General features: G+C 39.6%; 1 protein-coding gene across 22 annotated transcripts in view; it reads right to left on the reverse strand.

Annotated features, from left to right (window-relative positions):
- The window catches only part of MBNL1 (muscleblind like splicing regulator 1), a 199,527-nt gene that overhangs the window by 80,403 nt on the left and 106,019 nt on the right, over window positions 1-13,105 (reverse strand). For 3 of the 22 annotated variants that reach the window (XM_073359646.1, XM_073359644.1, XM_073359645.1), the window contains one exon: window positions 5,673-6,845. The exons of the other annotated variants lie outside the window; for them this stretch is intronic. The gene's annotated coding sequence lies outside the window, so the exon portion shown is untranslated. The remainder of the gene's footprint in view (window positions 1-5,672; window positions 6,846-13,105) is intronic. 22 annotated transcript variants of the gene reach the window in all.

Consider the following 13,105-nt stretch of genomic DNA (forward strand, 5'->3'; position numbering starts at 1 on the left):
CTCACAAATTGAATACGAGTCAACAATGTGCTGCAGTTGCAACAAAGGCTAATATTCTGGAGTGCATTAACAGGAGTGTTGTATATAAGACACAGAGGTAATTGTTCCATTCTGCTAAGCACTGGTGAGGCCTTAGCTGGAATACTATGTCCAATTCTGGCACCACATTTAGGAAAGATGTGGGACAAATTGAGAGAATCCAGAGCAGAGCAACAAAAATGATAAATGGTTTAGAAAACCTGACCTACAAGGAAAGGCTAAAAAACACCTGGGCACAGTTAATCTCCAGAAAAGAAGACTAAGGAGGGACCTGATAACAGTTTTCAAATACCTTAAGGGTTGTTATAAAAAGGAATGCAATCAAATGTTCTGCATGTCCACTTAAGGTGGGAACAAGAAGTAATAGGCTTAATCTGCAGCAAGGAAGATTTAGGTTAGATATTAGGAAAAACTTTCTGACTGAAAGGATAGTTAAGGTCTGGAATAGGCTTCCAAGGAAGGTTTTGGAATCCACATTATTGGAGGTTTTTAAGAACAGTTTAGACAAACATCTATCAGGAAGAAGTCTAGGTTTACTTGGTCCAGCCTCAGTACAGGAGGCTGGACATCATGATTTCTCAAGTTCCCTTCCAGCCCTACATTTCTATGATTCTATGGTTTCAGTGGAGTTTCACCAAGAATACATTTGGCCCAATGTTTCTTAAAATGATCATCATCTCTTGCAGTGAAGTAATGTCCTTAATTCTGCCCTCCAATATGCATGCACCACTCCTTTTGACGGGATGTATCAGAGGATAGTACTAGGCTCAAGATCCAAGCCTGCTGCTAAACTGTTATTTTCCATAAGCTAATGTCTAAGGCCCAGTGAGTAAAAGGTAGAAGCATCTGATCAGTATTTTACAAATCATGCATGCATTTCTTTGGTGTCTCCACATCCATTCCCCCATTTTGAACAGGCTATATGGTTCCATGATGTATTTATAATTGCTGTGGAGCTTTCTGCTTTCATCAGGTTAGTTCGGCTCTAGGAACCACTCCATTCCAATGAAAAATGCAAGACACATGAGAGAATGATCCCTGACTGGTGCAACAGCTTTAGTGTACCTAGTCCATTACCTTGAACAAGAACAAATTAGCACATACCTGACTGAAAACAGTAGGCCAAACTCATCCTTCAAGTGACTCCATTAACTCCAGGGATGAATTTTGTTTGTTCTGCCTTCTCAGCCCTCATTTTCATAGCAATTTGGTAGTTTCAAAATCTTTAAAAATTGATATTTGTAAAGTAATGTTGAATATATTTCCAAAATAAATTAACATTAACATTCAGCTTGTGAAGCAGGAATTGCAAAGGTTACAGCCTCTGTAAATGCAGGTTTTGGAAATGAGAAAAAGCAGGTTTCTGTGAAGCATGGAAGAGTAGCTCATGCTTGCTAGTGCTACGCAGTTGATACGTCCTTAAAAACCAAGGAACAAATCCTGCTCTGTGTTACACCCATCTTGATCTAGAGATCACTGGAGAGTTATGCAAATTTCACAGAAAACATAACTAACTCAACTGTATCTAGCAAAGTATTAGACCCAAATTTATCTCCATCACACAGAAACCTAATGGCATCTCACTGTTTTATTAATGTAAGTTAATGAGATGATGAATTCTAAAAATGTGATAAAAGAAACATTTCTTCTCAAAACCTGTATTCCTTACTGAGTCAATGTGGACATTAATGGTGGGATGGCAAGATCTGCCCTGCCTGAAACCCACATCATTTCAAGCTTCTTGGCCAGCTATACTCTGTCTGGTATGCCAGTGGGAATATATTTAAATAAGATTGACAAATCTGTAGACCAGATTGTGTCCCTTGTATCTGTGAACTGTGAGACCCCTCCACATGTAGATCTTGCCCATTTGTGCATTTCCCTTTCACTCAGCCACACAGAGGGTGCTCTCTGGCTCCAAGGATCTGTGTGGGAGGGAAGGGGAAGGCAGCAGATGATGACATTCCTACCCGCTAATCCCATGGTGCTCAGGGCAGAAATACAGCCTTTGCGGGATGTGCCATTTAAAGTGGGCTGTGGATAGACCTGGTCAGGAACAATGTGATTAAATGTTTTTCTGTCAAAAACGCTGATTTGTCATATCTGAAACTTGTCTTGGGAAAGGGTCTGTTTTGAGGAGTTTCCCATTTTGAAAAAGTTTTGAAATGTTCTGTTTTGGTGTTTAAAAAAAACCTGTTTTTCGATTCAAAACAACAACTTTTTGTTTAAAAATTTAAGTTAATGCTGGTAAAGAAAATAAAAATAAAAAAATCAAAATCAAAATGAAAGGTTTCAATTGACTGGAGCTGAGGGGTTTTTTTCCGGGGGGAGGGGGGATTTTTGATACATGAACATTTTTGAGATTTTGATTTTTCATCCCGATTTAGGACAAGAAAACAGTTTTCCACCCAGTTCTGGTTGTGTGAGCTGCCATCAATTGTGGAAGCCATGGCAGCGCAGCTTGACACCAGCATGTATGGGTGTCACAATGTATATAAGAAAAGCAATCTGTGTCTTTTGATTCAAAATATATTTTGATTGTGCAGCTCTGATAAGGACAAGTGATTTATTCACCAGTCGTGATAAATTATAAGTCACATTACTTTGAAATATGATCAATTGTGTATGTGAGTTTTCTTAAATTCCACTGTAATAGTAGTTCTGCAGCAATCTACCTCCATGGGTTTTGTTAGCACCGCATAAGAACTGAACTCCCATTTAAAATCTTAATTTGTTTTTAGTTCAATCTTTGCAAAATTATTTTTCTTTCTTCCTGATATAAGGCACATTGCAGAGCAAATAATGCCAGCGCTACAACTATATTATCTAAAACATAAATAATTGAGCATTGCCCATGCAATCATGAAATAAATCAGATAAAACAGTAGGATGTGCAGGCTTCCCAGTGATAACAAAACCTAATTTTATTCCATATTGCAAACACAGGAATATTTCAATATATTTAGGTATCAGACATGGAATTAACCATTTCCATACAAATGAATGGACAGATATTTCATTTGTTAAGAGCAGACTTGTTTAGTCTGCAAATTTGCTAAAATAGTTTGTCTCACATTTTTGTCATGCTATTATCTCTGTTACAACAGTTACATAGATTCAGCTATGATTTTTATATTTTGTCATTATTTGTGTGCCATAATCAGGTTACCATAAAATATACTAAAGTGACCATTTAATGACATCTTTCTGTTTGTTTGTTTTTTAATATACTGTAAATAAAAATATTAAATCTTCTTTATTACAGTTTGGATTGCACTGCTAATGGGACCTTTATAGGTTTTTAAATACAAAAGGTTTCGTTCCATATTGGAGAAATATTAGAAGTGTCTTCTGGCATCTTTTAGTTAAGTCAATTATTCAAAATATTCATGGTCCACACTATATTTCAAGACAATCCATTATTTTTCTTCCCTTTCATCTATTTAAAACTAGCAAGGTTGTAGGCATGTTAGCTATATTTTCAGTTCCTCTCATGAAACACAAAGCCAAATCTTTTGGTCCTTCTTAGGCAAAACACCAAGAGAGTCAACAGAAGTTCCTCTTTTGTACGTACTGCAGGTCTGATCCCTTTATCACCTAGTATAACTGCTCAGAGCCTGATACTGCAAAACAAAGAATATCTCCAACTCCCACTGTACTGTCAGTAGCTCACAGAACAGAGAGCCCTTAGACCATGGGGAAAATTATGAAGAAACACACATATATTAATGATTCTATGGGAGTTTTGCTGGTGCCAGTAGTAGTCTGTTACATCAATCTTGCAGGGATTTGCATTGAATAACACTGAAATCTTGTTAAAAATTCTGGTTAAAAAAACAAACAACAAAATACATCCAGTCCTGCAGGAGAGGTGGGATTTCAATGTTCCAGGTCTGTACAGAGTAAGAAAATCTAGTTTCCTACTACTTCTAAAATCCAAGTGCAATTTGTCAAGTTGGCTTATTTTGCCAACAGTTATGTGTATAGTTTCACACATGGATAATGACAGCAAATACTGGAAAACTATACAGATTTCCAAATAAATCTCTAGAAAATGGTTCCATGTTATACTTTTTACAGAAAAATAATCCTAAAGCCATACAGTCCTTTGGTAGCAATCTCTACTAATCCATATGATCCTTAACCTGATGTATTTGAGAACTATCATTTTACTAGTAAAAGCAGTGACTGTACTTCAAGGTCGAGTAAAACACATGAAGGATTTACTTCATTTATCATTAAAGCTTTGCACTGTACAGACCAGCAAGAGGCTCTGAACAAAGAAGCACTGTGCAAGGCTAAACCAGCTGCAGGTACTGTGGATTATTTTATCAACAATTCTGTCTACTGTCTACAGTTTCCCTGAGGATGACTCAACCCAGTTAACCATGAAATAGTCAACTGCTTTGAAAACTTGTTACTCAGTCTTTAGTCTTCTTTTAAGGTACCAACAGTTCTGAGAAAATGAGTAAAATTTGTACTAGGCAATTGAACTATCATTTCCGACTGATTGCAATTGTTTAACGGATGTTTTGCACAGAACATTTGCAATGCTGCTAACACTTATGCCACTTTTCTCCGGCTTCAGTATTTCATGAAGGAAAATACAGAAGTTCTACAGTACTGTGCCCAAAATAATCCTTTAAAGGATGGATACTGTGTGGTGTCTCAGAGATGTTTATTTTAAATTGTTTATTAGTACAATGGTGCTAGGTGCTTCATAAACAAATGAAAGAGAGCAGCTCCCTGCTCAGGAGAAGGGAACATATGGTTACAAAAGCAAGGCCATATATTTCTTCAAGGGAACAAATACTGGTCCTTCCATTGGACTTCAATGGACACTGGCTCAAACTCTAGGTAATGTGCACATCTTGATTATACTATATTCTCTATTTAATGTATCTACCCATATACATAATTTATACTCTTCCAGGAAAGCAGCAGCAAAATCATATTTTAGACTCCTCTGAAATTGTTATACAGTACTTTAAGAAGGGTCTAATTTAGTCAGTATATGTTAGGTATTTCTCTGAAACACATCACCAGTGCCAAGCTGCTATTGTGCCATAAGGTGTTTCCAAAAAGCGTGCCATGACAGCTTAGGGACTCATTGTTTTGAGTGTACATTTTAAACATTTGTCTTATAGTGTCATTTATTTTTAAAAAGTTTATATATTCATAAATGAGGTACAACAACATTTTAAGCTTGTTTTGGTCTCTTCTACCTGGGGACAAAAGTAAGATGGTTGTCATGGAAATCTGAATTGGATAATTAGTATCCTCACCCAAGTATAAATACACTGGAGAATTCTCTATTATAGAACTGCTACAGTTTAAAAATAAAAAATCTTGCTTGTATGATTTTAAAAGATCACTTTGCAGTGGACATATGTAAAATTTATAATTCTGGACCAAATTGTGCCATCCTTCCTCATGCTGAGTAGCACTTTACTCTGTGAGTAGTTCCATTCATCACTCTACATAAGTAACAGTATCACAGGCTGACCATTTATTTATAAAATCTTTCCCTTCCTGGAGATATTGCTCAGATGCAACACAATTATTATGTAATCCTCATAATAAACAATACTTAAAAGAAATGTACAGCTCAGAAAAGCAAACAAATGCCATACCTTGGGCCAGATGCTGATCACTCACTCTGGTGCCTTTGTGTCATTCCCTTAATGTGAAGGGGGCTGGGAAGTTCAGTTGCTAACGTTTTGACTACATAACTAGGTACTAGGGTCCAATCGTGATTTTTTTAAAAAAAGAAAGTTAATTTAATGCTTAGTAAAGATGCTGATGCCCTGGAAAAGGTCATTATTTCTTCTCTGAACAGAATGCATATACTTCAAGTATTCCAATATAGCAACAACCCTGAATGGGGGGAGAGGGCAACCAGCACCAGAAATGAGTTGAGTTTCCAAATCCTCTCACTTCTTGGTGTCTCTGTTGAAACTGAGATCACCACTATAAATTGGAGCCATTTGTGATCCATGGTTTGGTGATCCGGATACCTGGAGTGAAATTTTCAAAAGTGGTTAAGTGCTTTGAATGAAACTTACACTCCTAAATGGGTCAACAGCAACTAGACTGAGGACACTGATACATTTCGAATAAACCAAGAACAGCCATATGAGGGATGCATTTCAGCCACATCTGTCCTATGCTCAGTATAAATTTCTGACCTAGAGGTCAAAAACTATAACTCATTGTCAGTTCCTGAAACTATCCTTCTCCGTCTACCAGTTTCAGTTTGCTTTTCCAATATTAAAAAAACTGCGTGTCTGTCCAAAACATAAGCTCTCTGGCGCTCAGAACATTCCTATTTGACAGTGGCATAATTCAGTGCTTACTTTATATGCTTCATACCATACTGTTTTATTGGCACTACATATGTCAACGTATCTGCAGAACAGTAGAATATGCTCATCCCATTTTCCTCACAGCCCCTCAATAATCAAAAAGTTTCCATTTCAAAGATATATATTCTCTCTACACTATTTAGTTATGGTGTTTTTTCTCGTGTGCATACAAGCAGGACAATACATTTCTTAGAAGACTGCTAGTATACTTGAATATGCCAATGTCTCATCTAAGGCTGATGGTGTCTTAAGATCACTGCCTATTATGCTGACCACCATTGTTTCCTTGTATTCCTCCATTTGTCCATCTGTATCCCTCTGTTATCTTTGTCTTAGATTGTAAGTTCTCTGGGGCAGGAGCCATGTTTTTCTTGTTCTGTGTTTGTACAGCGCCTAGCACAATCAGGTTCTGGTCCTGGTCCTGAGTAGAGCTCCCAGATGCTATGATAATACAAATAAATAGTAATAAAAATAATAACAAAAATGAATAATAATAAAATAAAATAAAATCATAATAGCAGCGAACAACAACTACTAATTCCCATATCCTGCAGGCTTCTCTAGACCCTGCACTTACACCCATGTCCCACTCATGCTTATTCATACCCTTGTGTTACTGTGTTGGTACTCGTAGGAAGGGTTGTTTGAGCCAACTAAAGGGACTACAATTACCTCAGTATATAGGGTGACCAGATGTCCTGCTTTTATAGGGACAATCCCATTTTTTGGGACTTTCTCTTATATTGGCGCCTACTGCCCCCCACCCCTTGTCCTGTTTTTTCACAGTTGTTTTTTCACAGGTCACCCTAACAGTATGAGACCTAATCCTCCAGACTCTTATCCTGGGCCAGAGCACATTGAAATCAATGGGAATATTTCTTCCACTGAGTTCAGAGGGTCCCAGAACACTTATAGGTTTGATGGCACTATTTGCATGAGTAAGGACTAATGTAAAGAATTTGGCTCTAAAAGAATGCAAGAGCAACACAACTGTATTTTCAGCACAGCTCTTTCCAGTGGCTTGACCCTTCCAATCTATGAACAATGATTAAAATATATTTTGACATGGCTTAAGTGTTTGACTGATATCTTTAAGATATCTATAAATATATCAGAGGGATAAATACCGGAGAGGGAGATGAATTATTTAAGCTCAGTACCAATGTGGACCCCAGAACAAATGGATATAAACTGGTCATTGGGAAGTTCAGACTTGAAATTCGACGAAGGTTTCTAACCATCAGAGAATTGAAGTTTTGGAATAGCCTTCCAAGGGAAGCAGTGGGGGCAAAAGACCTATCTGGCTTTAAGATTAAACTCGATAAGTTTATGGAGGAGATGGTATGATGGGATAACATGATTTTGGTAATTAACTGATCTTTAAATATTCATGGTAAATAGGCCCAATGACCTGTGATGGGATGTTAGATGGGGTGGGATCTGAGTTACTACAGAAAATTCTTTCCTGGGTATCTGGCTGGTGAATCTTGCCCATCTGCTCAGGGTTTAGCTGATTGCCATACTTGGGGTCAGGAAGGAATTTTCCTCCAGGGCAGATTGGAAGGGCCCTGGAGGTTTTTCGCCTTCCTCTGTAGCATGGGGCACGGGTAACTTGCTGGAGGATTCTCTGCTCCTTGAAGTCTTTAAACCACGATTTGAGGACTTCAATAGCTCAGACATAGGTGAGAGGTTTATTACAGGAGTGGGTGGGTGAGATTCTGTGGCCTGTGTTGTACAGGATGTCGGACTAGATGATCATAATGGTCCCTTCTGACCTTAGTATCTATGAATCTATGTTTATATAGGGCTCGAGCTGTAATTTTTACAACAAAGTCTGGTGAAAAGGAAATAATTACTCATCCCATTTATAGTTAATTCTTTATTTAAAAGGGGGAAAACATTTTCCCCTACCTTAAGGTGCATACAGTATCTTGCTTGATTTTATGGCAATGATATGTCATTACATTGAAAATTACAGTATCAGAACACAAATAAATGTTAAGGTAATTACAGTTGCAAAATGCACTGTTCCTTTTTAATAGAAATCATTTGATGAATAGATTATAATGTCCTGGGTTAACTCCAAAAACAGAATGAATCCCTTTTAAAATATCTAACATACTTTTTCGATAATTTGATATTTTAATTATACATAAAATGAATTTCCCTCTTTAAGCTTTGTAGCTCACTATCTGTATGTTGTTCCAACAATTTTATATCTATGATGCTATAACTAAGCTCACAGCTGTGCTTGCCTGCATGTCTGCATAGTTCTATGAAATGACTTTTTATAAGAATAATAATTTGAAGGCAGTTCTTAAGATAATTCCATGTAATTGTCCATATTTTGATTTCCCAGTGCTTGAAAATGTTTATACTATATTCTTATTATAGCATACATTCATTTTAGATGTATCCGTATGGCAACTGAAGTGTCTACAGCTCTGATCCTACTATCATGGAAGTCAGTGAAAGCAGGATGTAGCCACTCGTGGTAATTGGCTATGAATAGAGGGCCAGATGAGATCCTCAGCTGTGCAAGCTTACACGGAGCAGCTGAGGAATGGGAAAATGTGGATCTAAGTCTCAGGGCTTCTCTCAGTTATTTTGGCTGTATGCTCTGGCCCTTTACAATCCTACTCTTTGCCCACCTGAGTCACTGGAAAGGAGTGGGTAGCTTTAGCAGGGGCCGAGGATCTGTCCCATTGTACGCAATCAAAAGGAGGTATCAGCAAGGACTTGTCTGTCCTTGAAAACGTCCTTGAGTGATCAAGTCAGAGCAATTAAAAACTTAATTATGAAAACATCTTTGTATTCGGAAAAGTGGAATGCTTCTCTTTGTCATTTTAGTCAAGATACTTTGTGGGCTGTATCAAAATTCAGCTATTTTTACTAATTATTGATGGTTGTTTGATTGTGACTAATGTACTGTATCTGAACTTTAGGTTCTTTCCTGAATTCCTATCGACAAGTGTTTGCAATTAAAACAGTGAGGCTGATTATTATTTTTCTTTTAGCTCTCAAATATTTTATTTGCTGTAAAATTAAACATAATTAACCACTGCACTTCCCTTTTCTACAGCCTCCCTCAGGAACATGCACTGTGCTGCTCCCTGCTTTCTCACACATACACATGAACAGGAAATTCATCAACATCCACTGTCGCAGTTCTACTGGCCTCCCAACCGTTTCCAGCTCAAAACTGTCCTTCAGACTCATTTTGTGCTCATTGAAGTCAATGGGAATTATGCTATTCTCTTCAAAAGGAGTAGAAATCATAGAAGATTAGGGTTGGAAGAGACCTCAGGAGGTCATCTAGTCCAACCCCCTGCTCAAAGCAGGACCAACCCCAACTAAATCATCCCAGCCAGGGCTTTGTCAAGCTGGGCCTTTAAAAACCTCTAAGGATGGAGATTCCACCACCTCCCTACATAACCCATTCCAGTGCTTCACCACCCTCCTAATGAAATACTTTTTCCTAATACCCAACCTAGATCTCCCACACTGCAACTTGAGATCATTGCTCCTTGTTCTGTCATCTGCCACCACTGAGAACAGCCTAACTCCATCCTCTTTGGAACCCCCCTTCAGGTAGTTGAAGGCTGCTACCAATCCCCCCTCATTCTTCCCTTCTGCAGACTAAATAAGCCCAGTTCCTTCAGCCTCTCCTCATAAGTCATGTGCCCCAGCCCCCTAATAATTTTCATTGCCCTCTGCTGGACTCTCTCCAATTTTTCCACATCCTTTCTGTAGTGGGGGGACCAAAACTGGACACAGTACTCCAGATGTGGCCTCAAGAGTGCCGAATAGAGGGGAATACTCACTTCTCTCGATCTGCAGGCAATGCTCCCACTAATACAGCCCAATATGCCATTGGCCTTCTTGGCAACAAGGGCACACTGTTGTCTCATATCCAGCGTCTTGTTCACTGTAATCCCCAGGTCCTTTTCTGCAGAACTGCCGCTTAGCCAGTCAGTCCCCAGCCTGTAGCAGTGCATGGGATTCTTCCGTCCTAAGTGCAGGACTCTGCACTTGTCCTTGTTGAACCTTACCAGATTTCTTTTAGCCCAATCCTCCAATTTGTCTAGGTCACTCTTGACCTATCCCTACACTCCAGCATATCTACCTCTCCCCACATCTTAGTGTCATCCGCAAACTTGCTGAGGGTGCAATCCATCCCATCATCCAGATCATTAATTAAGATGTTCAACAAAACTGGCCCCAGGACAGACTCAGGGGCACTCCACTTGATACTGGCTGCCAACTAGACATCGAGCCGTTGATCACTACCCATTGAGCTGACGATCTAGCCAGCCTTCTATCCACCTTACCATACAATCCATACTTTTTTAACTTGCTGGCAAGAGTACTGTGGGAGACCTATCAAAAGCTTTGCCGAAGTCAAGATACATCACGTCCACCGCTTTCCCCATAGCCACAGAGCCAGTTATCTCATCATAGAAGGCAATCAGGTTGGTCACGCATGACTTGCCCTTGGTGAATACATATTGACTGTTCCTGATCACCCTCCTCTCCTCCAAGTGCTTCAAAATGGATTCCTTGAGAACCTGTTCCATTATTTTTCAGGGACTGAGGTGAGGCTGACCAGCCTGCAGTTCCCCAGATTCTCCTTCTTCCGTTTTTTAAAAGATGGGCACTCTATTTGCCTTTTTTCCAATCATCTGGGACCTCCCCCGATAGCCACGAGTTTTCAAAGATAATGGCCAATGGCTCTGCAATCACATTCGCCAACTCCCTCAGCGCCCTCGGATGCATTAGATCCAGACCCATGGACTTGTACATGTCCAGCTTTTCTCAATAGTCCTTAACCTGTTCTTTCACCACTGAGGGCTGCTTACCTCCTCCCCATATTGTGCTGCCCAATGCAGCAGTCTGGGAGCTGACCTTGTCTGTGAAGACCAAGGCAAAAAAAGTATTGAGTATTTCAGCTTTTTCCACATCATCTGTCACTAGGTTGCCTCCCCCATTCAGTAAAGGTCCCACACTTTCCCCGACCTTGTTGCTAACATACCTGTAGAAACCCTTCTTGTTATCCTTCACATCCCTTGCTAGCTGCAACTCCAATTGTGCTTTGGCCTTCCTGATTACACCCCTGCATGTTTGAGCAATATTTTTATACTCCTCCCTAGTCAACTGTCCAAGTTTCCACTTCTTGTAAGCTTCAGCAAAGATTTTCCTGTTAAGCCAATCTGGTCACCTGCCATATTTGCTATTCTTTCTGTACGTTGGGTTAGTTTGTTCCTGCGCCCTCAGTAAGGTTTCTTTAAAATACAGTCAGGTCTGGGAGAAAGCCCCTTAACTTTTAAAATCTCCCAGAGACTCAGTTCCACCATACCCAACAGACCGCGCTTCTCTCTACCTCTCATACTGCTGATCTAGGGTGAAATTCTGTGCTTTGCCTCTAAGTCACAACACAGAATATGGAGCTACAATGTGGAACAGGGACAGACTATGGTGGCTTTACGCCACCTTTGCACCCACCTGACTCCAGGCGGCTCTCAGGACTGGAATGGCCCCCAGTATAGTTTAGAGTCCTGGGAGCCTGTCTTGATGTAATAGTCTTTTTCTATGCCTAGGCACACATTCTACACTTGAGCTAGGAGATCAGCCTGAAGCTGTAATGCCCAGTACCTGTGCTAGATTCTCTTGGCTGGATCTGGGGCTTGTAGATCTTCTTTACACTACTTCAGCCCTTTTACCCAGCATAAAGGAGCCAGAGCAGGAGTTCACATCTTTGCAAAAAGAGCTGATACACTTCCCATTAAAGTCAGTGGAAAGACTCCTTTTGACTTCAACAGGATCATGCCTCTAATACTGGGCTCCTCATTTTCTCTCCATCTCAATCCTTTCCCGCCAAAATACATACCAGCTTGCCATTGTTTGGCATGAGAGCTTTCCCCTTCCTGTTGTCTGGAACAGACTTCCCCTATCTCTCTTCCTCTATAACTCTGCATCTCATTTCAAATCCCTGTGGGAAATCCCATTTTTCTTTGCCTGTAACTCTTAATTTCTTTTTCTCCCACTCCTTTTTTTTTAAAACAAAACAAAACAATAATTTAACTCATTTGTTGTATTATTTAATTACACAAAGCATTTTGGAAAGAAACGCTGAGTGAGGAAATAGCTCAGACTAGAGCCCTCAGTGAAACTTTCCACAGTCCAGTCAAAGAAACAGAGCAAAACAAAACAAAAATCTTTCAGCAATTATAAGACAAATTATTTAATATTAATTATTTCACTCATAGAAAGAGTTAAAGGTGTATTTTTAGTTTCTGTGCCTACAGTAATGGTGCTAGGTAATGCATGTAGAATTAATGTAGTGTGACAGGGTCGGGCTAGATGGCTATAGGAGAGTAATAGAAGGCAGATATATTAGCCCCAGGCTAAGTGGGTCCCTTTTCCCTGGGTAAGGTAACAGGGAAGATTCCAGAACAATCAGGAACCTTCTGGAGACAATTAAGACAGGCTGATTAGAACACTTGCAGCCAATCAAGAAGCTGCTAGAATCAATTAAGGCAGGCTAATCAGGGCACCTGCATTTTAAAAAAGAGCTCACTTCAGTTTGTGGTGTGCGTGTGAGGAGCTGGAAGCAAGAGGCACTAGGAGCTGAGAGTGAGAATGCTGACTATTGGAGGACTGAGGTGTACAAGCATTATCAGACACCAGGAGGAAGGTCCTAT

The sequence above is a fragment of the Lepidochelys kempii genome, chromosome 9, assembly GCF_965140265.1.
Source record: "Lepidochelys kempii isolate rLepKem1 chromosome 9, rLepKem1.hap2, whole genome shotgun sequence".
In the NCBI taxonomy this organism is placed as follows: domain Eukaryota; kingdom Metazoa; phylum Chordata; order Testudines; family Cheloniidae; genus Lepidochelys; species Lepidochelys kempii.